The 7,740-nt window shown below is 49.6% G+C and overlaps 1 long non-coding RNA gene across 3 annotated transcripts; it reads left to right on the forward strand.

Annotated features, from left to right (window-relative positions):
* Positions 1-2,963: 2,963 nt before the first annotated feature.
* On the forward strand, positions 2,964-6,092 carry LOC102550017 (uncharacterized). Of its 3 annotated transcripts, none has more exons than XR_001837076.3 (2): positions 2,964-3,652; positions 4,789-6,092. It is a non-coding gene; the product is annotated as an uncharacterized LOC102550017 (long non-coding RNA). The 3 variants fall into 3 exon arrangements; XR_001837077.3 differs by having other exon boundaries at positions 2,964-3,603; XR_005502090.1 differs by lacking the exon at positions 2,964-3,652 and adding an exon at positions 3,663-4,703.
* The last annotated feature ends 1,648 nt before the right edge of the window (positions 6,093-7,740 follow it).

Consider the following 7,740-nt stretch of genomic DNA (forward strand, 5'->3'; position numbering starts at 1 on the left):
AATCCAGGTATTAGAGAAGACTAGAGCAGTGTGTGTGTGTGTGTGTGTGTGTGTGTGTGTGTGTGTGTGTGTGTGTGTGTATGTATGAGTGCATGTGTGTGTATATGTGTGTATGAGTGTGGGAGTATGTGTGTGTATGTGTGTATGTGTGTGTATGTATGTATGTGTTTGTGTTGTGTGTGTATGTGTGTATGTGTGTGCATATGAGTGTGTGTGTATGTATGAGTGTGCCTGTGAGTGTATATGAGTGTGTATGAGTGTGTATGTGTGTATGAGTGTGTGTGTATGAGTGTGTGTATGAGTGTGTATGAGTGTGTGTGTATACGAATGTGTATGTGTGTGTGTGGGAGTGTATGTGTATGAGTGTGCATGTTCATATGTACACATGCCACAGCACATGTGTGGAGATCAGATCACAGCTGGTGGGAGTTGCCTGTACTTGCCCATCTTATCAGTCCCTCTTCTTATGTAGCCCCTAAGAGCTCCTCTGTTCAATTTCCCAGCATGCCCTCAGGAAAAGGGCAGGCAGGAACATGAGAAGGATAGCAGCTACTCACACTCCATAATTTTTTCCTTTCTGAGCATTGTCCATTGTGAAGAATGAATCCAACTGGTCTTTGTGGGCTGGGATCTCCGCTCCCTGGCATCTGGTTGTCTCTGCACTGTGCCTCTTGGTCTTTCCCACCAATGGCCTCCTCACTGCTCCTCCATTCTTCCCCTCACTCTTACACTCAGCCACAACGCCTGATGTTCCCAGGCGGATGACAGACAGTATAAAACATCTGTTGTGCTCATTCCTCGGATGTTAGGGGTGTTTGTCAAGGAGCAAACAGATACAGGATGCAATGGAAAACTCTGCGATGGGTGTGGGGGAGATGTCTGTATCGTAGGATGTGCATGCCGAGTGGCTGTGAGTCTCATGGGCCACAAGTGAATTCAATGCTCAGGGCTCTGCGGTGCCTCAATCCCCAAACAGCCATTCTCACGAAATTGTTTTCTTCTACCAGCAGTCAGACCGACAAATTGCACTGTGATCGCAGGTGGGTGGGGCCATATAAACAGCATCAATTCAATTACAAAACAAGGTCGTAGTCATGGAAAAAGATGCAATGTGTTGACAGATAACAATGGCTGTGTGGTCCGGATGCCAAGCCAGCTCACTAGTGCTGGGTGCTGGGCCTGACATCACAGCTGCCTTTGGGTGCCCACGGGTTGCTCCAGTTCAGTGTCATCCAGAGGCATTGCATACAATGGCTGCTTTCTGCCTCCCTTCCCCCTCCCTTCCCCCTTCCCTCCCCTTATCCCCCTTTCTCCTCTCTCTTTCTTTCATTCCATATCTTTTTGGGACAAAGACTCACATAGCACACTGGGTAGTCTTAAACTCCCCATATAGCCAAAGTCAACTTAGAATTCATAATTCTCCTGTGTCTGCCCCACATGCATGAGTTACAGATATGTGTTGCTATATCTGTAAGGAGTTAAAACCGCCATGCCAGGAAACCAGAGAGATCAGGACTGTGATGTGCAGGATAGAGAGACAGCCAGCATGTAAGATGGTGGCCCAGGAGGGTTGCAAGTTTGGGAATGGTCCAGACATTGAGCTGTTTAAGGTGTATTAAAATAGAAGACTCCCTCTCTGTCTCTCTGTCTCTCTGTCTCTCTCCCCCCCCTCTCTCTCCCCTCTCTCTCCCCCAGTGTGTGTGTGTGTGTGTGTGTGTGTGTGTGTGTGTGTGCGAGAGTGCGCACGTGTAACTTTCATTCGGGAAATAGAACATTGGGGTGGGTAGCAGGGAACATGCACTGCCTTGGAGTGGATTAATGGGCTAATGCAACAGACGGAAGCCAGGGTTTGTTGTATTAGGCAAGCACTCCTACCAACCGAGCCACATCTCCAGCCCAGCCTCTCTTTTAAGGGTGGAATTGAAACCTCTCAGCTCTAGATAACTGTGGATTTCCACCCTGTGTGCAGTTCTCTTGGGAGAACTCTCCAACTGCTCTGGCCTGGGTCTTACTCCCAGCTCTTTTGTGTAACCCGGGTGTGGAAACCTGACCCAACCACTCTAGGCCCTGGTGATTTGTTCAAATAAACAGGCCACACTGAGTGGCTCAGAAATGGACACAGGGTCTACTTTAGTGCAATGAGATATGAGGAGATGTGTGCTGGGACACGAGAGAAAGACTACTCTTTATTTGAAGGGCTCCCCCCTTTATCTTGTAAATCTGGTGTGCTAGTTTTATTTCTGTTGCTGTGAAAAATATCTTGGCCAAAAGAATCTTAGGGGAAAAGGGTTTATTCAACTTACGATTCCAGGTCGTTGGAACAATCTGTTATTTGGGAAAAGTCAAGGTAGGATCTTGAAGCAGCTAGTCCCATTGAGGAGAGAAAAAGAATTCCTATGTGGGGTGAGTAGACATGTGTGTTGCATCTCGCTAGGAAAAGTCTTCCACACAAGATGTCATGGTGACAGGAGCTGGTCACATGGCTGGTCACATTGCACCTGCAATCAGGATGCAGAGGGGATGGAGTGGAGTGGGGTGGGGTGGGGGAGGAATGCTGGTGTCCATTCTTCTTTTTAACCATGACGGGACCCCAGCCCACTGCTGGGTCCACTAATATTCAAGATGAGTCTTCTTACCTCAATTAAGCGGTCTGGAAAACCTCTCACAAAAAGACCAGAGCTGTGTGTCCTAAGTGATTCTAAATCCTTTCAAGCAGACATCAGTATTAACCACTACAGGGGGAATTCTAGGTTCTGAGGCTAATGGTGCAAGCGTGACTAGCCCAGGACCTTCTCCCAAGGCGGCCCCTCCCTCTCACGCCTGAATCCTAAGCTAGTTTTCTTCCCATTCTTTGGTTTCTGGAAGTTGCCTTCTTGCTTAGGACCCTTTCACCTGTGATCTCTTTGCTCAGGGTGACCTTCTGTCTCCTGAGCTGTTCCTATTCATTCTGGGGAACCCGCGGAGATGTCTCTTTCTCTGGGAAACTTCTCTGACCTCTCCTTGATACTAGGGCTGTCCCAGAGCCCTTCCACACATTCTGCAGACAGCTCTGGGTTTCCTGTAGACCAGGCCTATGCACTGGTGAATGAATGGGCAGACTCTTTCCCCTCTACCAGGCTCCATCTTAGCTAGTGAGCTGATGGATACAAATACTGAGGAACCGAAAACAGACACTGCTGTAAGTTCATTAGGGAAGCAAATCGAGGGAGCACAATGGAGTCCGGCAGGGTGGGTGGACTTTTAGAGTGCGTGGCCGGAAGAGAGAGGCCTTGGGTGAAGTGTTGCCTTGCTGTGGAGAGCTCTTAGAGGACAAATAAAAGGAACACACTCTAGGCAGAAGGAACAGCCCCTGAGAAGAACCTGAGCCCAGCAAGAGCTTGGCGTAATCTGAGGAGCAGAGGGGGCCCCGTAGGACCGTGCACGGAGGGATGAAGATGCAGGGATGCCAAGCGAGTCTGCTAAGAATCCTGCTTCATCTAGACCGTGCCGCACCTTTGGGAACAAGGCAAGGATCTCCGGGTTTATCTTCAAGATAAGAAGCGCCATCAGAGTTGGCTCTTTGCTTCTTGGTTTGGAGGCTGTATGGAATCTAGGAAGAGTGTAGTGAGTCTCATGCACGGAATGGGCTATGGCGGGTAACTGGGAGAGCTCGGTAAGAAGCATTTGCAGAGGTTTGGGAAGACAAGAGAAGCTAGGGCTAAGGGATATCTTAGGCTCAAACCTGTGGCAGATGGCTAACGGAGGTGCCCACTGAACACATCTAAGCAGATCTGGCTACCAGGTTCTCCCAGCATCCCTCAGTCCCTACCTGTTACAGCGCATGGTCAGTATACCCTGGCCTCTACCCTATGTTTCTTCAGCTCAGGGACTGGGCTGCCCTTCCCTGTAGAATCCAGTCATTTTAGTTATTGGCCCTTTTGTCTACCCTTTACTCTCTTGGCTATGCCCTCTTCTCACATGGCCTGCTCAGGGTCGCGTCCACTCTGGACTCTCCCGGATGTCCCTGCCTCTGGCTATACTCTCCCCTTTGTCTATAATAAACTTTCTGCTCCACCATACCTAGGAGTAGTCATGTTCTTCCTTTTTTATTTCCTTTTTTTTTTTTTTTTCTTTCATTCCGGAGTAACAGGGAAGGGACCAGGAAGTTCATGACAGAGTTCATGGTACTTCTGAGGTGGAAAGGAGAGACATTATGGATGCACTAGGAAGCGTGTAGAAGCCCGAGGGGCGGGGGGAGTCACTGAAGTCCTCCCGTGTTTTCTCTTATTTGTACCTTGAGGACATCCTCAGTGAGATCATGAACGTACATCATCAGGTAAGCTGAGGCTCCTCACAGTGAACTCAAGGATAGCCGCCCGCTATGGTTATTGCTTTAGATTGGGTCCTCCAGATTCCAGCGTGCTTTTTCTCTCTCGATGCTGGGGAACGACCCAGTTTTCCTTGCTTTCCCTCCTTTAGCCCTTTGCTTAGAACTCTTAAGTTACCAGTTGGCCTCTGGCAGAGCTGCAGTTTAGAATTTAGCCAGCAGATGGCGCTAGAGGCTAAGGGAAGACGCCCCTCCCTTCGGCCTGTCTGTCTGATCTTGGCTCTCCTTCCCTCTTTGGTTTGAAGAGATAGATCGTAGCCCCTTGATTGCCATTTCTACGGGGACCTGCAGTCCAGCCCTAGGAAGCCGGTTGGAGACGCAGACCCTTCAGAGAGAAGTAGACAAAGAACCCAAGAGCCCGCTGGGGTTCCTGAATGTCATCTTCAAACCGTTTGACCTCTATTCCCTGTCTTCTCTTCCAGGAAACGAACGAGTAGAGCAAGAGGGAGATTCTCCTAGAAAGAGCCGCTTCATCTGTTAAGGAGGAACTATGAAACCTCTTACAGCAGGCTGCGACCTCCCTGTCCATCCTGTGTAAAATATGAAATAAGAGTTTTAATTACCGAGCTTGGAAGGCTGCCGACATGTTTAATATTTAATGTCTCCAATGCCTGTGCCCCAGGCGTGCCGGCACTGACACAATTGGGGTTTCCCTTGGGTTGGTTCTGAATGTACTTGGACAACAGCCAGGCAGCCGCCTTCCCCAACACCTGGGAGCCTCCTGTAGCCCAGCCTGGGCCCAGGCCTGCCCTGAGCCTCCCACCCCCTGAGGGACTCCTGACGAGAAGGCCCAGTGAGGCCTGTTCTTCCACCTCAGGGTGGACATCAGGTCCTGGAGGCCCTGCGAACTAGCTAGTTAGTACTGGACCCAGCTCAGGGTCCTGGCAGAGAAACGAGAGTCAGTAGAAGATGGGAGCCCAGGAGGGGGCCGGGGCAGATGAGCTTGAGTTTGAGGTCTGCTTTTCTGCAAGCCATTTAGCCCTTTCTCTGGGTGTCACTTTTATTATTCATAAAGCGGAGAGTGTATTTCCTGCGTTCCGGGTTGTTAATGTGTCGCTATTTTTGAGGTTTAGCATGTGCCAGAGCCCCGCTAAGCACTTCGCATGTACCGTGTCTTCCTCAATACAACGACCCTTTGAAGTGGCTAAGCTGGAACTTGGGAACGAGGCCTCCTGATTCCAGAGCTTGCGACTCCAAGGGCTTTGTGTGGAAGAGCCTTGCGTGTTTGGAGAAATGTGAACCACCCAGTTCCAGTCCCTGTGCAGTGGCGCCTTCCGTTTGCTAGGCAGTGGGGACTCAGGGCAGCACCTCGTACTGCGACTGTGTGCCTCACATCTCATTCCTGCACAGAGGTGGGGGGCACCCAAGCTGTGTCTGATTAGTTGATTGGCACTGTCAAAATAGTTGAATCCCCCAGGCATGGTGGCGCATGCCTTTAATCTCAACACTTGAGAAGCAAAGGGAGGTGGATTTCTAGTTTCAGGCCAGCCTGGTCTACACAGGAAGGCCCTTTTGTTTTGCTTTGTTTAATTTTTGTTGTTGTTTAAGACAGGGTTTCTCTGTGTAGCCCAGGCTGCCCTGGAACTAGCTTTGTAGACCAGGATGGCCTCAAAGTCACAGAGATCTGCCTGCCTCTGACTCTGGAATGCAGGGACTAAAAGTACATGCCACCGTCAATCGATGGCCCTGACTTAAAAGAAAAAAAAATAAAAGCAGAATTCTTGGAGTCATCTGTGTTCTGACTGTGCATATTGGTTTGGTTATAGACACAACTGTCATCTCTCTCTTTTTTTTCTTTTTTTCGGAGCTGGGGACCGAACCCAGGACCTTGTGGTTGCTAGGCAAGCGCTCTACCACTGAGCTAAATCCCCAACCCCTCTTGTCATCTCTTAACTGTTACTTGTTAGTGTCTTGGGTTGCCCACATCCTTAACCAAGCATAGCACACAGTTTGATATCAAGAGCTGAGGTGCGGGGCTGGGGATTTAGCTCAGTGGTAGAGCGCTTACCTAGGAAGCGCAAAGCCCTGGGTTCGGTCCCCAGCTCAAAAAAAAAAAAAAAAAAAAAAAAGAGCTGAGGTGCATGTGGAAGGCACGTCCAAGCATTGAAGCCATTCACCTGAAAAGGGACCAAGACACACAGCAAGCAGGCTTCATCAACTCTGAGGCATCCAAGAGGAACAGCTGTGAGAGCCTCAGGTTCTAACTTCAAGATGGCCTCGGGATTCGAGAACTGCAGCCATTGTTGACAGTACGCACCCTGCTCTCCACCTATTTAATTTCGGGATGTGCACCCAAGATCAGGTCTCACGTAGATGTGTAAGAACATTTTCCAAGGATTTTCCTCAAAGCGTTGACCAGCACTCACTGAGGGGTGGAATTAACAGGGATGTCATGGTGATATTAAGGTTCCTCCTCATAGCACATGAGGAACCATTTTCCTCTGTGTAGGCGGGTGACGTAGCTCAGTTAGAAAAGGGGACATGAAGCCTGATGGCCTGAGTTAGAACCCTGGGACCCACGTGGTGGAGAGGAAGAACCGCCTCCCTCAGTCTGCTCTTTGAGCTTCATACGTGCACACTATGGCACACATGTGGGCGCACATACATGCAACGAGAGCATTACATTTGAAATGAAACTTCTAAAGGACGGATTAGCCACGCCTGGCATATACAACGGAAGCAACTTTACGGAGCTTAGGCTATGCAGTGTGGCCCTGTTCCACAACAACAGAAAACGAAAAACAAAGCACGAGGGGGAGGTTAGTTGCCCACCACCACCCCTTGGCAGTTCTGAGGTCCAGACCCCTTCCTTAGCATCCTTCCTTCGAGTATGGAAAATGTGTTTCTCCAGCGTGGCCTGGAGGTGGCGCTATTGCAGTTGGTCCATGACTCGGGCAACAGCCTGTGAGGTCAGGGTTGGAGAAGGACATTTTTGAGGGTGCTGGCAGGTCCTCTGTGGTCTGGGAAGGCCTGCTCAACAGCTCTTGGGGGCAGTGGAGAGCCTGGGAAGGAAGACAACAACTGTGTGTGGGGAGAGCATTGCTAGAGGCCCACCTTCCGTTTTCCCTCTGTCTCCATCTCCAGGGTGCCAGTAGTCTGGTCCCTCATAGGTAACTCAGAGCTGGGATTCTAGGGAGAGGTAGATACACCCTTAGTTAACCCAGGAGAGGAAATCCTACCTCTGTCTCTTCTCTCTCTCTCTCTCTCTCTCTCATTATTATTATTATTATTATTATTATTATTATTATTATTATCATCATTATTATTTGTGCATGCATGTGGGTAGAGGTCAGAGGACTGGTGTCATCTTCAGGAATGTCACCCACTGCCTTTGAGAAATTCAGTGTACCTTATTGGTCAGGAGCTCACCCATG

Source organism: Rattus norvegicus, chromosome 3 (genome assembly GCF_036323735.1).
Source record: "Rattus norvegicus strain BN/NHsdMcwi chromosome 3, GRCr8, whole genome shotgun sequence".
NCBI lineage: Eukaryota > Metazoa > Chordata > Mammalia > Rodentia > Muridae > Rattus > Rattus norvegicus.